Source organism: Neofelis nebulosa, chromosome 4 (assembly GCF_028018385.1).
Source record: "Neofelis nebulosa isolate mNeoNeb1 chromosome 4, mNeoNeb1.pri, whole genome shotgun sequence".
Lineage (NCBI taxonomy): Eukaryota > Metazoa > Chordata > Mammalia > Carnivora > Felidae > Neofelis > Neofelis nebulosa.
Window position 1 is genome coordinate 1,306,266 of NC_080785.1, and position 20,805 is coordinate 1,327,070.

General features: G+C 54.3%; 1 protein-coding gene across 6 annotated transcripts in view; it reads left to right on the forward strand.

Annotated features, from left to right (window-relative positions):
* Window positions 1-20,805, forward strand: part of PTPRN2 (protein tyrosine phosphatase receptor type N2) — an 831,667-nt gene that overhangs the window by 748,582 nt on the left and 62,280 nt on the right. The window lies entirely within an intron of this gene.

A 20,805-nucleotide genomic window follows, 5' to 3' on the forward strand; every position in this document is an offset into this window, starting at 1 on the left:
CTCCCTCCTGTGTGTGGGGGGATGAATCTGTCCCTGTCCTGTCTCTTCCCAAACCACGTGTCGTCCTCGAGGCCCGTGCGCGGAGAGGCTGTGTCTGAGTCTAAGAGAACTGTTCCCGATTCAGCCTCTCTTACGTAATGGCTTTCTTCTGAAGGTGGGACACCGCCTCCTGTTTCCTGCTTGCAGAGCTTACGCGCTAAGCCGCCAGCCATTGTTCTCCTCCCGGATTCGGATTCGGGCAAAATGAGAAGCAGAGCCCTGTGCGGCGGCCGACACACCCCCAGATCAGGGCAGTGGTTTTCATGGTCCGGTCTACGTCCCCAGTGTCAGCGTGGGACGGGCCCCGAAAGTTGTGTTGGCTGTCTTTAAACACTTAATTTTGCGGAAAGTTTCCTTGTCTGTTCATCGACAATATAGGCCGGTGAGACCCCCAGAAAGCCGGCAGCTTAGTCAGCTCCGGCCGCCACAACAAAATACGGCAAACTGGGGGCCATAACAACAGAAATGTGTCTCCCAGAATCCTGGGGGTTGGACGTCCAAGATCAAGGAACTGCAGTTGGGTAACTGGGGAGGTCCCTTCCCCTTCCTAACCAGAACCTTCTTCCACGACGACCTGCCTCCTGGGAGGGGCTCCGGTAGCCAGCCCGCCCCTCCCACATCCCCCGCTCCTGGTTCCTGCCCAGCCTTTCCTCCCACGTCCTGACCCTTGGTGGAAACACCGTCTGTGCTCAGTCCACCTGCTTGTGCATGGGGCTGTCAGCACTTGCTGCCTCAAGCAGGAGTCCTGACTGTCCTTTGACCCGGCTTGACACGTGGGTTCAGGCCCTGTGTCGTCCTTCCTTCCGCCTTGACCCAGCCTGACACGTGGGTTCAGGCCCTGTGTCATCGTTCCTCCCCCCCCACACACACTTATCTTCATCCCAAGCACTTCCCCTGTGCAGAGCCCAGAGGCCTGGGGCTGTTGGCATAAGTGAACCACTTAGCATTTTTACAAAACTTCTCACTCACTAAAAGCACGTAAAATGATTCCTCTTTTAGGCGCTGAAACCGTAGTCCGTTCTTGTAGGGAATGGGGAAGGCCACGGAGCACAGTCTGGCTGGACCAGAGTCATGGCCAACAGTAACTGGCGTTTCCATTATTGGTTCACAAATGGCCCTCCCCCTCCCAAGCACAACCTGTAGAAACCTGCGCGTGTCAGAACCTCAGGAAGGCGCCGGAACGCCTGACCTTCTAACTCATTAAGCCTACAAGAAAGATAATTCTGCGGTGATCAGTCAACTCGACCCTCCGTAAGGAAACTTCAGTGTTTATCAGACAGCTACACGATGATCTTCCTGAACTACACGCGAAGGATTCAAAGACCATCAGATAAATTATGCAGGGTCCAGGCAAATCCCAGGCGCCAACCGTTCCGATATCCCGCCGCTCCCCCCACCTCAGGCAGTTGTGACATTCTGCCTTCCGGGTAGAATGGAATCCACAGCAGGGCTGTTTACGTTTGCACAAGGTGGGAGCAAGGAGCACCCCACAAGGTAAGAAGGGCCAGGTTATCCGGAGAGCATACTCGTCACTACAACCTGCGGCCAGTGTGCAAAATCGGAACGTTTTCTTCGGCAAAGGATGGGACGCACGTTTGAAGGCATAAGTGCCACGGAGAGTTAAGCCAAATGTCGATCCTCGCTCAGAGCACCTTCGGGAGCAGCGGGCCTGGGGGCGGGGCCCACGTGAGGGCGGGGCTCGCCTGGGAAGCAAGTCGGCCTAGGGTGAGGCTAGCCTGGGGGACGCAGGCTCAGCTGGGGAAGGAGTCCCCTCTTGGTCTCCTGGTCACTTTCTGCTGTAGCATCCAGGGCTGCCTGTGGCGCCTGCCTGGATCTCCTGCCTGATCTCCTGCCTGGAAGCCATAGGAAGAGAACTCTAGAAATAAATACTCCACCCAACGAGCTGGTCTTCCTGCTCAGACCAGGGGCATCAGAACTGCCCTGCTGGGGCACCGAAGGGTCGGCTCAAGAAAGGGGTCCTGGGAGGCCGGTCTGTGGACCCCAGGCTTCGTGGCGCCGAGGGAGGTGGTGCCGGGTCTGGGTCCCACAAGCTTGAGCCACGGCCGGCTGGGTGGCCAGTCAGGGCGCAGTGATATTCGTGATATTCGCAGAAGGAAGGGGCATCCGGGAGGAGAGAGACAGGAAGGGAGGAGCCTGGCGGGCTTCTGAGTGTCTGCAGGGGACCAGGGCGGTGTGCCCTCAGGGCTACATGCAGGGCTCTGAAAAACAAGTGACCCGGGAAGTCAGGGAACTACTGTAAACATCACTGTGTCTTGAACGTGTGAGGAGAGACAGGGGAGACGCTGTGAGGGAAGGCATCGCCTTTGAACTTAGCTGTTAAAAAGGACCCTTTCCATATCACATTTGCTCTCGGACGCAGGAGCATGGCTGCACAGTAGGTGCCAAGAACAGGTCACTGTCCCCAGAGTCCCCAGGACACAGGTGCCTCTGTGAAGCAGGTGTAACAGGGGACGCACACACGCGAGAGTGTGCAAGGAGCGGCCAGGACGCGTCTACCCCGGCCTCAGTGCCCTTTTGTACAGGCTGGAAAGCTGGGGACTGGTGCACAGGGGGCGGGGACACGGAGGGAAAGTTGGCTTGGTGCTGCCCCCATTACGACCGAAGGGATAAAAAACCGAATTCAGGAAAACGGTGCCGGATGGTCTCTTAAAAATACATCTCCGCCCACGTTGAAGGTGAATCTGCAGTGTGATTTCCTTCGCCCTCGGAGTATGAGGCAGGAATGGGCACCACTGAACATTCACACAGCAGCCGCTGCTCAGACCCCGTGAGGGGGGAGCCGACGTCAGCCCCGTTTCCCAGGTGAGGGCGACGAGACCAAGTGCTGGGATGAGCGCACAAAAATGCACGTCCCAACACGGGGAGGGACTGCAGGCTTCCCGCCAGGGAGAAGGGAGGAGCAACCTGCTGTAGGTTTGGTGGCTGCAGAAGGGCGTGTGCGCAGGGGAGAGGGGGGAGGTGCGCAGGGGAGAGGGGAGATGTGTGCACAGGGGAGAAGGGACACGTGTGCACAGGAGAGAGGGGAGATGTGTGCACAGGGGAGAAGGGACACGTGTGCACAGGGGAGAGGGGACACGTGTGCGCAGGGGAGAGGGGACACGTGTGCGCAGGGGAGAGGGGAGATGTGTGCACAGGGGAGAAGGGACACGTGTGCACAGGGGAGAGGGGACACGTGTGCGCAGGGGAGAGGGGACACGTGTGCGCAGGGGAGAGGGGAGATGTGTGCACAGGGGAGAAGGGACATGCGTGCACAGGAGAGGGGGGAGATGTGTGCGCAGGGGAGAAGGGACACGTGTGCACAGGGGAGAGGGGACACGTGTGCGCAGGGGAGAGGGGACACGTGTGCGCAGGGGAGAGGGGAGATGTGTGCACAGGGGAGAAGGGACACGTGTGCACAGGAGAGGGGGGAGATGTGTGCGCAGGGGAGAAGGGACACGTGTGCACAGGGGAGAGGGGACACGTGTGCACAGGGGAGAGGGGAGATGTGTGCACAGGGGAGAAGGGAGATGTGCTCAGGGGAGAGGAGAGATGTGTGCGCAGGGGAGAGGGGAGACATGTGCGCAGGGGAGAGGGGAGATGTATGCACAGGGGAGGGGGGAGGTGTGCAGGGGAGAGGGTAGATGTGTGTGCAGGGGAGAGGGGAGATGTGTGTGCAGGGGAGAGGGGAGATGTGTGCGCAGGAGAGAGGGGAGGAGGTGCGCAGGGGAGAGGGGAGATGTATGCACGGGGGAGGGGGGAGGTGCGCAGGGGAGAGGGGGGAGGTGTGCAGGGGAGAGGGGAGATGTGCGTGCAGGGGAGAAGGGACACGTGTGCGCAGGGGAGAGGGGAGACGTGCGCAGGGGAGAAGGGACATGTGCGCAGGGGAGAGGGGGGAGGTGGGTGCCCCCCGCATCTCCCGCCGCACCCAGCACTCCACCTGCACCGCCCCCTGTATGCCCGCATCCACTCCGGACTCCCCTCTGACCCGCTGCCTCCCACCAGCCAAGGGTGTCGCGAGTCCCCTGCCTACCCGGGAAGGCTGCCGGGACGGGCGCATGGGGAGCCGGCGGGATGGAGCAGGGCCTCGGGCACCTTCATCTGGAGAACCGGCACCCACCGGTCTTCCTAAAACGACCTGGTTCTGTGGCTCCTGGCGGCCCTCCTCCCGTGGCCCTGCTCTTGGAGCCCCGGGCCAGCACCTGCGGCTCGGTGGCCACTGTCCTCACGGTGACGGTGGCCGGCCCCTCCCCCGGAGCCACCACTCGTACAGTCCCGTAGTTTTCTGTGACTCGATGTCCAGTAGTTTCTCTGTTTCATCCTGCTGAGGGTAGCGGGCAGCTTTCACACGCGAATGTTCCAAGCACACAGCCCGCGTGAAAGGAATCGTAGGCTCAATTTCTGCAAGACCCTGGGTCACCCAGGATGCCTCCCGTTTATCTCGAGAGATGTTGGCAGACTTCCTGCCAAAACGTCTGACCGATTGACCGTCCCACCAACCATGACGCACACGGTGCCTGTGTCCCCGGACGCCCCCGGCCTCGGGCACCGGCCGGCCTTCGTCTTTCCCACCGCTGCATGGGACGGCTACTCAAAAGCGGTTCTAATTCACACTTCTCTTGTTGCGCGTGGGATACAGCGACCTTTCCTACGTCTGGGAGCTACACGCCCTTCCTTCCAGAAGTGTCCCTCGAGGGCTGCCACCGCCCACCGCGTAGACGTGCCGCACGTTTTCATGGTGCAAACCACGGACACCAGCGAGAGTTCACCGGACTCGACCTCGTGGTGACACCGCGTCACCCTCGTCCCTCCTCTGCGCCGATGAGGCCCTCCGAGAGAGAGGCACACTGACAACGCCCGATGTGGATACGTTTCGGTGAGAACAGAAAAGAACCGTCTGAAAAGTCACACTGAGCTACCGAGTGGGCAGGCTCAATGCCTCAGGACGGTGTTTCCCGTGCGTAAGAATCGCGGGCCAGTGCCGTGAGCCGGCCAGGGGGCGTCCTGTGTGGTGACGTCAGTAAGAGGAGCCTGAAGGGGCACAAGGGCCTGGCTGCTGTGGGGTCTTTGGGCCTCAAGGGTCCTGTCCTGGGGTCAGCAACACACTGGCACCGGCACATGGTCCCCGAGGCTGGGAGTCGGAGATCACGGTGTGGGCGGGGCTGGCTGCCCCCCGGGGCCTCCCTCCCCACGCGTGGACGTCGTCTTCTCCCGTGTCCTCACCGGCCGTCCCTCTGTGTGTCTGTGTCCTCACCCCCTCTTCTTATCAGGACACTAGTCACACCAGATCGGGGCCCTCCCGCCGACCTTGCTTTACCTTAATCGCCGCATTAAGGCCTCATTTCCAAATACGGCTGAGCCCTGAGTCAGGGGTTGGGGCTTCTGCACAGGAATGTGGGGGGCGCAGCGAGCCCATGACAAGGGCTGGTGCCTGAACTACCCCGTGTCCTGCAGCTTGAAGCAATGACAGGCCCCCGTCTCTCCCGTCGCGTCCTCCGTGCACCGTGGGGACTGAGCGAGTGGTAATCCTGTCGCACCCCCACCCCACCGGCCCCAGCACTGGCCCGGGACCTGAGGGAGAGACTCGCAAACCGTTCACGTCTCCACCGGCTTCCAGGCACGGCTCTGTTCCCCTGTCCGAGCCTCACCCTCCTGCCCGTCCCCGTCACTGTGAGAGGAGGCAGGTCCCCAAGAGGCTCCCCGGGAAGGGAGGTGGCCAGGGAGTGTTCATGCATTTACAAACAGCACATGACGGTTCTTACATCAGGCCTGACCGGTTTCTACCCAAGAACTGGCCCTGGGGACAGGTGCTTAGCGTGGGAGGGACAGGTCATGACCACCCACTCTGTGGAAGGGTCTCACAGGGTGGGGCATGACTCAGCCAGGTGTTCAGGGTGCTGGGCCCCCAGGGCCAAGTGCTCTGTGTCAGAGAGATCACCTGTGTCTCCTCCCGAGGTTCCCTCACCGCTGGAGTGGGGGGGACAGGGCTCCATGTCTGCATGGCTGAAACAGTGCTTGCCCCCCACCCCATGGCCAGCTCCTGAGGTGCCCAGAGGCTCCTTCGGCAGCTGGGACACTGGCCACCCTCAGTAGCTTGGTTTTGACACAAGACAGGGAGTGTCACTTCTGTTGTTCAGTCTTTATTGTGGGGAGTGAGTTATTTATTGTACTTTTGATGGGGGGGGGTGTGATTTGCCTTGTTATTTTTAAAAATCTGCTTTACTGTTTAAAATGCTAGGATGATGCTAGAACGTTTTCCCAGCTTGTGAGAATTTCTTGTCGTGAGTCAATTGGGTAAAACATCGTGAGTAAAGTCAGGTGTCCAATTATATTTGTTGAATTAAATAATCAAATGCTAAATTTGATAATTAGTAAGTCTGTGAGGCGAAGAAATTAAAACTGATACCCAAAATAGGGTGTGGAACGTGTTTATTCACATATACGTTCACGGGAAATATTTCCTGAGTGTGCAGTGACCTCCTCGGACTTCCCCCAGATCAACCTGACAGGAAAAGCCACAAGAAGATACGTGTCCTTCTGGCCCCTTCGGTTGTCCGTAGACCTTCCGGGTGTGCACACAGGGCCAGGGGAGTGGAAAGGTGGCAGGAGCCCTGCAGGCCCAGGATGGAGTAATGGGGTTGTTATGTACAAAGCAGTGTGCAAAATTAACAATATATAAGAAGCGGTTTTTGAAATTGCGTGAAACCCGTGGTTCCACAAATAAGTCACACGTGGGCAAGCATTCACTGACTTTTGCCCACCTGTGTATCCTCAGCATCTAGCTCAGCTCTCACATACACCAGGCCGTGAACTAAATTGTCCGAATGCCCAAGTGAAGCAGGTGGTACGTGTCTCGCCCCTTAGAAGTTTACCATCTATCTGAAGCGGAAAGGGGTTAATATCTAGGAAACACTGGGCGTGGCCAAATGCCAAATCGTGCTCTTTCGCCAGAAGTCTTTTCATCCTTCACGAAGGTGTGGGGTGGCGGGGGAGACGGAGGGGGGGCGCTGGCCCCGAGGGGTTCTGGGCGCCGTCTTGGTCAAGGAGGGAGTGGCGCTCTGGGGTGGGCGGGAGACAGAGTGGGCAAGGGGACCCCTTGTCAGACTCCCCAAGTCAGTGCCCAGGACCGGAGCCAACAGTGGGTGACAGAGGAGGCTAGCACGCACACACGGGCCACGCACCGCATGCGGGTTTATGCTTGATCCTTATGCAACCGCTACCGTTTCTTGAACAGGAAAAGCGATGGCCGTGTATTCACTTCTTCTCTTCCTCGTGTCCGCTCGCCGGAAGGTGAGAGAACATGTGGGCCAGCGAGCCGGGGACCGACAGGGTCAAGACCCGTGTTCTCTGATGTGTTTGCCTGAAAATGATTTTAATTAGCTCTCACACTTGCATAATAGATTAGCCAATGGTCAAATTCTAGTTAATTTTTTCTCATTACTTTAGAAATGCTGTTTTCTTTGACACCACAGCTGTTGAGAAGGCTGTTTGCGACTGGCCCAATGGCTGCTCCTTTGGGGTTCACTCTACTTTCTTCCTGAACCCTACACCTTTGTTGTTCCAGGATCTCCCTGGGCCCTGTCTGGGTGCAGACCTATTTTATTATTCTTATTTTGCTCTGGCTTTACTGTGTGCCTACATTGGACAGTCCCGATCTTATATCCGTTCTCAGAAATGACCAGCCATTCACAATTTATACGTGACCATCTGTGTTCTCTCCTCTGGTGGGAGCACATAGGGTGTCCCGTGGCCTCCCATCTCTTCCACATTTCCTCTCGTCGTCCCTCCGTCCTGCCCCCCAGGCGACTTCCTCAGGTCTGTTATCCGATTTGCAGTGTTTCTCTTCCACAGTGTCTAATCGACATGTGACCCATCCACTGCATTAATAATTACAAGGAGTATATTTTTCATTTGTACTTGTTCTATTTATTCTTTTTTGAATCTGTTCTTACACTGTCGATCCTCACTGCAATATCTTCAGTCATTACAAATGCATTATTTGATTGTTTCTTGTTTTTGTAAATTTTGTTTAGTGTTTATATCTGAGACAGAGAGAGACAGAGCATGAGTGGGGGAGGGGCAGAAAGAGAAGGGGACACAGAATCCAAAGCAGGCTCCAGGCTCTGAGCTGTCAGCACAGAGCCCGATGCAGGGCTCAAACTCACAGACCGCAAGATCGTGACCCGAGCCGAAGCTGGACGCTCAACCGACTGAGCCACCCAGCTGCCCCTTGGTTGTTTCTATCTAATGCTTCTATCATCCAGGTTCTTATGAACCTGATCCGGCTCTTTGATGTGTTTGCTGACTTGCTTATGAGGGTTTCTTGTCTGGTGGGTTCTGTAATTTCTATCTCTCATAATTTTGTATAGCCGCGCTGGGGGTGTTTAACCCGAGAGAGATTCTGAGGTCACTTGGCCAGACACTCTGGACTACCGTTAAACCAGGGCCATCTTTATATCAATTCCTTACCTGGAGATTTTCAGACCACCCACCTACTGTAACTTCCAGCCTCAGTCCTAGATGAGGCCTGTGGTCCAAACGCCTTCCCATTCTGAATCCAGGTGGGAACAGATACGCTTCGTTGTGGCATGAGCAGGCCCTTCCCCTGGGAATGGGGTCTTCTGGGGTTCCTGGGGGCGGGGGGGACTCCCACATCCACCTCCGTCCCTCCTGCCTGGCAGGGTTTCCCCAAGACCCCAAACAGAAAAACCCAAGACCCTGGGTTTTAGGTCCAGGAAATCGTCTGCCCTGCTCTCCCTCAAGGTCATGAGCTTCCCACTTGACCTGCTCTTCATTCTGGATGTCCGAGGGTTTCCCTTAACCTTGTGAAAGGCTGACTCTGCCGTCTATCCAACATTTCTGCACGTCTTGTAGGGGAGGCTCTTCGGGTCAACTCACCCTTCATGTCTCTGGGGCCAGAAGACTTAATGCGGGTTAAACAAAGGGCACACAGAGCGAATGGTTCACTGCCATTTGACTTCACGTCACCTCGACAATCGCACCTGAGAACGAGCTTTATGTCCTGGTAATAAGGAAAGACATCTAAAGGTGGCAACCTGGTGTCAAAAGAACCCAGGCAGCGACCTCACGCAGGCCGGTTCCCCCACTTTCCTGTCTGCTGGCAAAGGGGCAACCTCGCTCCAGAAACGTTAGCACGCCTGCCTATGGGTGTGCGCTGCAGGGAGCCCCGGCCGGCGGGTGGGACAGCCCAGTGGACCCTGCTTGCTGACGGCCGGTGGCCACGGAGGACTCCCAGGTGGCACGCGTGTGGCGGCGGCGATGAAGGCAGCTGGTGGCAGGGGTGGCTCCGGGCTCCGTGGCCGTGCTGCGCGGGGACAGAGAGCAGGCGGGTGACGGCCGACAGCACACTCCCTTCCCCCGTCAAACCCCGAGAACCTGGGGGCGTATAAGGCGGGCAGTCCCCGCACGACTGGCAGTTGAGCTGGAAAGAGATGAAGAGTACGGTTGGTAGTCTTATCTCTAGCTTTTCACGCTAAAAGGGGAAGATAATTTCTGGGAGATTGGCTCACTTCTCTTTTCTACTTGGAGCTCCTCCTTTCAGAGGCACCGAGAAAAGAATGCTTGCCAGCCAAGTGCTGGTCACGGAGGCTGAGGCCCGAGCCCCCGCTTCCGTCCACGTCCACAGGGTGGGGGAGCGCCGGGGACTCGGGCCTCATCCCCCCGCGAGTGAAGGGAAGACAAGTGTTGTGTTTCCTGCCGCCCCCTCCCCATTTATTGTTCACAGCAGGTAGCCTGTTGCTTTAGGAAATTAGAAACCAAACGGTTCTGGTGTCTGTGAGCACTTCAGAATCTCTGCAGGTGTTTTCTCGTAAATAGTGAGAACCCAGCACCTCCCATGTGGATACAAGAGAACGTTCCGTCTGTGAGGCTCTCTGGGGTGCCCTCCACTGACTCACTGGAATTCTTCATTCTCCCTCAGCACCCCGTCAGAAAGTCGTCAAGTCCTAAGGAGAACAAAGTGCTACTTAGAGGAGGCCCACTGCTCCGGGGTGGGGCTGTCTGGGCTGCTGGGAGACAGGGTCTCTCCTTCTCCTCTCCTGGGGCCTCCCCTTTGCAGCCGCTCTTGCCCACTCCCAGCGAAAAGGAAAACAGCCTCCTCGGGCACTCTCATGTCAGGTGGGGGAGGGTAGCGGTGTTGGGTCTTGGAGGAGAGAGTCTGCTCCGGTGACCAGGACTTGGAATTGGCCATTTGGATTGATCATCCATTTGGGGAGGGGGGGACGGCCACCCAGACACGTGCATCTGCTGGCACGTGGCAGGGAAAAACAGCTCTTCAGAAACCGCTTTGGAAGTACTTTGAGGAGCCAGCCTGAGTCACGGAACACCGGTGGAGACACAACCCACGAGCCACCCTGATTTCTCCACGACACCACGTCCGCCGGGTGTCACCCATCAGCTCCCCACAGTGCCAGAGGGGACAGTGGATGTTGCTGATTTGAGACAGCCTGTGTTCCTGCTAGAACTTGTGAACAGGAGGCCTTTTCAGGGTTTGGTTTTCTTAGGCCTGCATTTCCATGACTCGTTTTCCCTCTCGTAGCCCTGACTTTCCCATCAGCGCTTTGGAATCCAAGGTTGCTTTCCAGCCGAATTTTGTGCATTAATGGGAATCCTAAATAACTTACGGCTTAAAGTATTTTTTGTCTGTCAAAGGGACACGGTTGTGGCTGAAATCAAATTCTTATCTTCTCATGTAATAAAGACCGTGTATTAATTTATACGGGTAGAGACTTGTAAAACTATTTGCAAACACATTCTCTCCTCTTGTCCGGGTAATTTATGAGAAATAAATACAGATGTAGCTTTATCAGACAGCTTCCTTTTCCAGTTATACTATTCGGATTTCTATTCCACATCAAAGGCTCAGGGACATTAACTTGCTTTGTAGAAGTTAACGCCGGTTTCCTGCGCTAAACTGTAGTCAAACTTTGATTTTACAGGGGCGCCTGGGTGGCGCCGTCGGTTGAGCGTCCGACTTCAGCCGGGTCACGATCTCGCGGTCCGTGAGTTCGAGCCCCGCGTCGGGCTCTGGGCCGACGGCTCGGAGCCTGGAGCCTGTTTCCGATTCTGTGTCTCCCTCTCTCTCTGCCCCTCCCCCGTTCATGCGCTGTCTCTCTCTGTCCCAAGAATAAATAAATAAATTAAAAAAAAATAAAAAATAAAATAAAAAAAAACTTTGATTTTACAGATGGAATGATTTATGTATTGCCAAACACGGAGGCTTCAAGCCGGTGAGGCGAGAGCGAGGGGGCCCGTCGGGGGCTCTCGTTCCCGTGCGCGTCCTCCTGACTTTCCATCTTTCAGAAAGGCGATGTCCCGTTGATGAAAGTCAGACACCTTAGGAATAAGCGCTTGCTTAGAAGACAGCTCTTTCAAGAGTTTCAAATGCCACGGGCAGACATTTTATTTAAACGTTTAGAAGGCAGAAATTAGTAGAAATAGGTTAAAATGGAATTACGTTTTTCTTTAGATTTGTGTTAATTGAAGGAGCTGCAGACCAGCAGACCGATGTTTTAAATCGCCGCATCGTCAGTTGTGGGGCTGGGGGAGGGGGTTGTTGCTGTTACCGTCTGTAGACCAAAATTACAGAAAGAAGGGAACCACACAAAAGATATTTGGTAAAGGCAGGTGGTCTGGATGAATAATGTGCCTTTCATTAACATAGTTCCCTTATTAACTGTATAATTAATTGTACATAGCCCAGGGAAGCTGTGGAAATTGCATTTTGAGATGTATCAAAGCGGACTTACGCCTCAGACTTCCATGCAATTCACCATTAATGAAGCCAGAGATGGAACCCTCAAATCTATAATTATTACTTACTCTTTGAATGACAAGCAAAGGATTTTATCAGCAGAGTTTTTAAATGAAAGGGGATTAGCAGCTAATGTTGAAATTGTTAATCTTCCGTATGAAAATAATTTTGAAGAAAATGTTTTAGTGGAAGGAGAGGTCTGAGGAAAGCATTTGCCATTAAAATCGCCATTTTCTGCTACTCCGTATGAATTTGTCCCCGTTGACAGCAGGGTGCAAATATTTTTGAAAGTGAATGAATATTTTATAGGATCCAGAGGTGCTCATGCATTCCAGGAATGGATTATGCAATATTCCCAAATATCCCGGCAGAGGTGAGGGAGTCCGACAGCCAGCCAGAGAAAAGAGCCAATGCTGGAAAAATTGAAGTCTAGGAGCATATTCTAAAAGAAATGGAAATTTGTTTAGTAGTGTAGAGCTTTGCCTTCCCCCACTTCTGGGTGCTCCTTTGATTTAAGATCACGAACGAACAGTAAATATTGTTAGAGAAAACTGTTAAATGAAGCGCTGGTGCCCGTTTGTCCCAAAAGATCTCATTGGAGACGCGGCGTGGCTGCAACACCGTAAATTCGCGGGTCCCCACCCCCCACCCCCACCCCGCGCGGGGCTCTGAGCCAGAGACCGTGGAGCTGTCGCACATTCTCAAGACGGGATTCATACGACAAATATTTATTGACCACCAAGGCTGTGCCAGCCTCCACGCCAGACAGTGGAGAGACTGTAAGGGGTAAAATAATTGGCCTATTGGGAGTTCCGAAAATGTATCTTACATTTATTTCGTTGTCCTGATTTTTCCCGCTGACTTGATGGCGGGACTAAAACACTAAGTTTATAGCGCCATCTGGTTAGAACTCATGTCGCTATGAACAGGAGAAAGCCAACGTTCGGGCTTCTAGCCGCTCTGGAAGGTTGGTGTGGGAGGGACGGTCCCTCCGAGGGCCTGCGGCAAATCCGACATACGTTCTGGGCTGAAGGTCATTCTAGAGCCCTGCGCTGGCTGGTGGACAGGCGGGACTCGGGCTCTGTTGTGTTTCTTTGGAAGTTCTGAGCTGCCCTCCTCCGCCCCGTGCGGTACAGATGTGTTCTCTTAAAAATTCTTGTTTGCTCAAACCTGATGTCTTCTTGCTTTCATTCTTTAAAATATAAAAAATGTGTTTTAATGCATCGGTCCTATCGCTCCGCTCCAGATTGTGAATGTCTCGTGGAATTTTTTGTGGCATCTGGGAACCAGCTCATGATTGTAGCAGTAATTTAATAGCTGGAGCCCGGGTGGTCTGAAGGAGGCAGCACGGTATTTCCAACCTACCAGGGCATAATTTGCTCACTAGGGTGACGGCTGGCGGTCACGGGCTCCTAACATAGCTGCGCTCGTGTTTGTGGGTGCGCACACACTCGAGTACCTTTGTCTGCGTTTTAGAATGGCCTCATTTGCATATACATATATCGAAGGGTTCCAGGTTAATTTAGTTGTTCGGTTGATTTTACATTTTAAATTTTCGGTGAAGCGATTGGCCGTTAATTTTCCGCGGTGCTTTGGGCAGACTTCAGTGAGATTTTGTGCTGCAAAGACGAAAACCAAGCAGTGCTATCAAATATCTGAACATTTTGTCCACGCAGCCAGAGCACGAACGTTGTTGGAAATATCAGGAATGTTGATGGACTTTTTTGGATTTTACCTAGACTTTTGACTTTGGGTAAAGGAAGGCTATGACCTCGTCTCTCAGACCAACACAGCGGGACCTTTCTCCGCTGTGGTCGTATGACAAAGGGCTGAACGAATTCCAGAATATTTTACAAAGTGAAGGGTTGCAGAAATGTAGGAGTATGAGGATGAACAGGTTGGATGATCAGATGAGCAGACTAAAATCCTCTCATTTGCTCTGTTAGTGAATCTCGGCAGCTCCGCCTCCAGAATACAGGACGCGTCTGCCCGTCTCTCTGTGCCCTCTGCCGCCGCCGTTGTCCCCGAACGCCAGCCCCTGTGATCTCCAGTGCAGACGGCCCATCTTGTGCACTTAAGTCCCCGCCTGTAGTGAGAGCAACGTTTTAAATCCATCTTTGCCCTCACGCGCCTCCTTTGCCTAAAACGCGCCGGTGGCTTCCCACGGCTCTTACCGCAGACCTCAGGCTCGCCCACGGCCACCTGGCGCCCTCGGGATCCAGCCCCGGGCACCATCCCACCTCACTCCCTTTGCTCTGGCCGCCCCGGGCTTCTCTCTGTCCCTGGACCATGCCGGACCCCTTCCCACCCTGAGCCCTCACCCTGGCTGTTCTGTCTCCCTGTATTACCCCTCGATTTTTGTATGATGAGCCCTTCCCAGCTTGCGGGATGCACTTGGGAACCAGTTTTTCAGAGGGGCCTCCCTTCCGGGGGGTCTGGACCCCTGCCTCCCGCCTCACGGCACTTTTCATGTCACTTTTGTTGATTCGGATGTGGCCCGTTCTCCAGCAGAAGAAACCAGCCCCACGAGGACAGACTCTTTGCTGGGTCAGAACACACAAATGCCCCGGCTGGTCTGATGTGCTTGTAACAATGTCAGTGATGAGTGAATACATAGCTGCACGGCCAACACAGGGGCAGGGCTCTGAAGTAGGCGTGCCGGTGTGGCCTCCCTCCCCCATGATTAGAGGAGAAATCCAGCTTTCACTCATGACTTCTCTGCCCTAAATTTAAACACTAATGGCTGTACACGTATAGAAAAGATGCTGTAATTCTCTCAATTATTTTCCATCGCTTGTAAGTTTTCATCTTTGTACCTTAACCTGTGCTCACATAACCTTAATTTTTAAGATGTTAAATAAGGTGATAAGATTCATAAAATGGTTTACTTAAGCTCGCCGAGCTGCCTGAAGAATGACCGCCTGAAACACAGAGCCGCCGCACGCGGCTCCCGTCTTTGTCCCCCCGCAGAGACCGCGTCTGTGGCCCCACGCGCACACCCGAGCACCAGGTCGGGCTAGACGACGCCCCGCAGAAAACAAACCGCCTCCCCTCCTCCCGTTTAGTCAGAGGTAAGGAGGACAGGACTGCTTACTTCTCCAACTTGGTGAATTAGAACCTTTCCGGGACAGAACGTGTTCATTATCAACACTTTCCATCCAAGTTTTCGTCGTAAGTCTTCATAAAATTGCGACTTTCTTCTTCTGCAAATCTGTCAGGTAAAGGTTAGCGGAAGCCACAGACTTATTTGACGAGCCTGTGTCTCCAGCGCCCGCACAGGTGTCTCAGCGTGCCCCCGTCTCTGTCCAGCACCCGCTAAAGATGACCCTGCGGCCGGGTTAATTATTTCCCGATTCCGGGAAGTGCCCTGCAGGCTTCCATCCCTGTTCAAGACCTCTCTTTCGTCCGTATGGTTTCTTGCGATTCTGGACTTTGTGCCAGATGCAGAATACCAAGACCAAAACCATGGTAAAATTATAGTGAAGCCCCCCATTGGTTAAGTGCTACGTCATCAAGGCTTAACTGGTGTTTGTGTCCCCTAGCCGGTCCCTGCGCCTTGCTGTCCCTCTGCCCCTCCAGAAGCACGTCGGTCGGGGTGGAGGGGGCTTCCCGGAAGTTCTTGGAAAAACATGATGTTTTCTTTTTTTTAATTTTTTTTTTCAACTTTTTTTTTTTTTATTTACTTTTGGGACAGAGAGAGACAGAGCATGAACGGGGGAGGGGCAGAGAGAGAGGGAGACACAGAATCGGAAACAGGCTCCAGGCTCCGAGCCATCGGCCCAGAGCCCGACGCGGGGCTCGAACTCACAGACCGCGAGATCGTGACCTGGCTGAAGTCGGATGCTTAACCGACTGCGCCACCCAGGCGCCCCGATGATGTTTTCTTTAGAGCTTTTGTTTGTCTTTCTAGTTCTTGCATTTTTGTGTTTTATTTTTCGATTACGAAAAGGGTTTTAAATGGCACAGGGAATTCCATGTCACAGCCTCAAAACCAGCACGCGTGCTTTTCTGTCCCTTCCGGGCTGCATTCTGTCACCGTGTTGACTCCCCTCTGTGCCTGAACGGAGCGTAAGCTGGGGCTTCCTCTGATGAAGGCTCCACTTGGCAGTATTTGAGGGTTTCTCCACCACGTTAACAAGCACATTTCTACCACTGCAGGCTGCCGGGGCGCAGGGCATTTCTGGGTCACGTGCAGACAGCCCTGAGAAGTTTCCAGGGGCCCCTGGGCTGGTCCTCAGAGCTTTCGGGGGAAGACTTTGGGGGCAATGACGCTGGCTCACACTTGTCGGGAAACCGCTTCTGCTGCCCACGCGAGGCCCCTGCAGGCCGGGCTGCCCAGGGCGAGCGACGCATGGAATGTTCCCTCCTCAAACGGATTTCCGTGGAGGTGATTTTTTAACTGTATAAAAAGGAGGGGAACTGCGTGGTCCTTCGCTCATTCCTCGTGCAGGCTTGTTCAGGCTTTTCGTGCACACGCCCCAAACTGTGTTTGCTTTTCCCCAGGAAGCTGCACACTGACAGCACAGGCTTCGAGCCCTTTCTGGGTCTGCAGGCGGGGCTGTTTTTAAGGACAACGTGCGTGCCTCCGCTGTGCGTTTAGAGGAGCACGGCACAAGCGTTAGCCTGCCGTGAGACCAGCCGTCCCAGAGCGGTCGCGTGGGCCGGGGTGGGGGGGGCTGCCCCGGTGCGGGGCCGCACCGTGTGCTCCTGTTGTGTGCGTCTGCTGGCAGTGGGGATACAGCCATGGGGCTCAGGAGTCCGGCTCCCAGCACCTCTTGTCTACACTGAGAAATGACAAAACTGTCCTCGGATCGTTTAGCCAGATCTGTCCTGGGAGCTGTAACTATTCCGGATTTCTGATTTTGAACTTCGAATATCTTAACATGCCCGCTGCACGGTAAATTACGTGCAAGCGTGTCGGGCGCGGCGCTCTGCAGAGACAGGTGCACAGCCCCTCCTGATGAAGCCGTGGCCGTGGCCGTGGCCGTGCGAGCCAAGCGGCACCCCTGACCCCATCGAGCCTCTGCCTTCATTTTTCGTACTTTGTGCTTGGAATTCAATCATTCAACAGAAACATTCCCTCCACTGCATTAATGAGGACAAGTCACGGTGTTTATTTTCAAAGAGAGAAACGGTCCCCGTTTCTCCAAAAGGCAGCAGAAACAGCTTTCTCCTTGCTCTTAAAGGCTGTCCTCTCCCAGCCGACCTCACGACATCAGCCGCAGGCCCATCATGGGGATGGGCAGCGGGCGAGCGCTCTCGCGGAAGGCTTGATGGTCACGTCGGTCAAGTAACGTGGCGAGAGGCACCAGGGTAAAGAAAGGAGTGGAAACAGAGCTTCGCGCGCAGAAACTGGGCCTTTCCAAACCCCAGCCTTCCTTCATACGCCTCAGCCGCAGCGGGAGGACGTTTGCTCCTGGGGTAAAACGAAATTTCACCAGGACGCTTTCTACTCGGTTCATATCGTACCGCAAAGCGGTGGAGGTCTCCAGACACCCGTGAGGACGCCGCGACGTTAACGGCGCCCGTAGACGGTGACTGAGGGGGCATCATGCTGAGTGTCTTGCTGACTGGTACGTGGTCCCGATCCGTCTGAGTGTTAGCATTTGGCGCTGGGGATTCGTCTCCACTGCTCGCTTTGATACTAATGCAGCGGCCCGCACCGCCCAGCCTCCCGCCCTTCATCGCTGGCGGTAAGAGCGCGAAGGAACACACGGTGTCTCGGACGCTTCACCGAGCTAAACTCGCGGTCCCCCCGGGCTCTAGCCGGCCCCTCCACGTGGATTTGGCGGGGTGCCTGTGGCAGCTGGGACCCAGGAGGCACCGGACGAGCCAACCGCGGGGACCCCAGCTCTGCGGCCCGGGTCCACATGGCCCTGGACGAGTCTGCACGCTCCATCGTCCCGGCGTCGGGAGGCAGGCGGCAACACTTCCTGCCGGCATCGAAGGGTGGACGTTGGCCTGTTGAATGTGGTGAAACAGTAGTTGTAAGAAGTGGGACCATCTCCCTGGTGATCCTGGAAACTGCCCTTGATGTTGACATTAAACCAAAGCCCTGAAACCTCTCCGGTCATGGCTCGGGCCGAGGGCGCTGAGCCAGCAGCACCGCAGGCTGTGACCTTCCTCTCCCCGCGCCGGAAAACATCTTTCTAAGTAGCCGCCGGATGTCTCACCTTCTCTGCGCTGGCCTTTTCCAGTGACTCCTCTTCTCAAGACTGGCCATCAAACTTCTCGCTCCCTACGCAGGAGTCAACGGAAAGCAGCCAGTAGAGAGGACGGGGCTGGGTTCTGGGACCATCCCTGATTTCATGGCAGCCTGAGCACGTGTCGGTTCTATCCACACGACGCAGAAGCCGAGTGCTTTCGGAAGACCACCGACCCCCGTGAAAGGACACAACTTGGAAACCACGAACCGCGTGTTTGACGGTGCTTCCTCTTAGTCGTGTCTCTGGTGGTGTTTGTGACGGTGTCGCTACACTCGCTTGCAGCAATGGTGTGTCCCCAGTAAAGGTGCTGCTGCGATCGCCCCTTGAATTCTGCATCCAAGCTGTGGTCAGCGGCTGGTATTGGTGGAGATGTACTGTGTCATGGCTGATCAGGTAACGGCAGTGTCCCCAGAACTGCGATACAGCCACGGAATCTGAAAGGGAATTAAAGAGATTCCCTCTTTCTCTAATTTTTTGTAATGTTTATTTGTTTTTGAGAAAGAGAGGGATACAGTGGGAGCAGGGGAGGGGCAGAGAGAGGGAGACACAGAATCCCAAGCAGGTTCCAGGCTCCGAGCTGTCAGCACAGAGCCCAACGCGGGGCTCAAAGCCACGAACTTGAGAGCCTGACCTGAGCCGAAGCCAGACATTCAACCAACTGAGCCACCCAGGCGCCCCGCAAGAGATTCCCTCTTTTTCTAGTGAAAAGCTGATACCCACCATGATCGCCATCCTTTCTGCCTGTTCACACTTTTTAATTCACAAAGCGTATGTCACATACTGACCCAGTCAACCCTCAGAACCACCTTCAGAAATACGTACTGTGATTCCCAGTTTACATAGTAGTGAATTAAAGGTGGGTGAGATTGGGTGGTTTGCCCAGAAGTACAACCAAGAAGCAGCTACGTGAGGACCAATCCTTGTTGTTTATTACATTGTTAAGAAGTCCTTCAAGATCAAGTCCGGTGCCTGTTCCATTTTACTGCCTCCCAGTTCAGCAAAAGCTCCTCCAGGCTTTCCTAAAGGCTTTGTGGATGGTAGCCAAAATCATCTCCTGAAGACACAAAGTGCTCTTGTGGTTATTAGCAAAACCCCCTTATGTTGCAGAGCATCCCAGATGATCTATATTTCTAGAAATCACTTTCCCGAGCTCACGGCGTTGACAATTCAATGAGAAAACACTGCAGAAAATATTTAAGCTATCTTGACAAACTGTGGACATGTCTCCAAGCAGTAACATTTTTGTCCCAGAGGTTTGGGATCCGTGTAAAGTTACCCCATTAAATGTGGAGGCCAGTTTGTCTGACACAGGGAACTGTTTGAAAAGTCCTCTGGCGGCACACAGTCCTTGTGACCCAGAAAGTGTTTGTAATCTTCCTACCCGTGGTCTAATAGTGTGAGCGAGAAAAAAGAAGGTGTAAAGTGAGGAGCTGGGCTCGCAAGAGGAAGATTAAACAGGAGAACCTCTGATGGGGTGAGTGTCTCACAAAATAGGGCTTATGAAAGCTGGGATCCTTCTCACCTCGCAAAGAACTCAAAGGAAATGCTGGAGCACCGTCACCTGGCGCCATGTGGCCCGAGGCCGGTGTCAGCCAGCGTGTGCCGGTTATAACTCGGGAAACCACGTTCTGGAACCTGCGGGCCTTTTCCCACAAGCAGTGGGATCTGGGAATTATCCTTTCTGTGAGCACATTAAGCCTGGATCCCAGGAAAGTATCAGAATTCAAGAAGGTTCGGACAGCTCCCCACTCGGGTCTTACCTAAAATCAGCTGGAATAAAATCCCGATGGAGGTCAAGAATATAGAAATGCGATGCTGAGTTCTTCCAGCCAAGAACCCTTTCAGAACCTCTCCCTCCGTCACCCACAAATACTAAGGGTGCAGTGAGCAGCTCGGAAAGATCAAAGACCAGCTTCCAAACATTCCCGACGAACCACAGGAGCCATCAAAATTCATGTATCTAAGCTCTTCAAATTGAACCAACTAACACCGAGCACCGGCTCTTCAGACTGCCCGTCGTGGGGGACCCCACCTGCATGTGCCTGGCTCCCGTCTGGTACCGTTAACGAGTACTTTGTGTATCCCAGGGCTTCCTTCTCAAAGCTTCGACTCGGAGGTACTCACAAGGGCCAGGAACGGGGGCTGTGTAAAGTGATGTGCGTGAGACGGGGCCCTGACCAGCAGCTGCTCGCAGCTGGGACGGCAGGTTCTAGAAACACCCCCATCACACCAGTGATGGCGCTGTTGTATCCCGAGCACAGGAGTTCTCACACAATGACAAAGAAGGACTCGGGGAGATGACACAGGGTCTGGACTCAGAAGGAAGAGGAGGGGCTCAGGGAGAAGAGCTTTCTCAACCGTTGCTGTGTCTCCAGGCTCCTGAGGCTGCCATTACATTGCAGTGGCCACCACGCCTACTGGGTATGGATCATAGACATGCTGCTTGGGTAACCCAGAAAGGAAGAAGGCGGTGAGGAAACATATAATGAACCATTCCAAAGCCCTTATGTTACCTTTAAGAGCAATTCTCCCAACTTCCAGAAGACTCTAATGCATTTTTTTTTGGATGCTGTCATTGACGTAAAATGTTTATTTGTAACACAAATTACTTCTAGAAATTTCCAGGTTATGAGCAATCATCCAGCAAATACTGACTGTGTGCCCAAAGCACATGCCAAGTGAATGAGACATGGGCCCCATTTTCAAAAATATTGATCTCATGAGAGGAAGAAGATCCTGACACACCCCCCCCCACCAGGCTGTAGCACAAAGCAGAATGTGATTAATGTC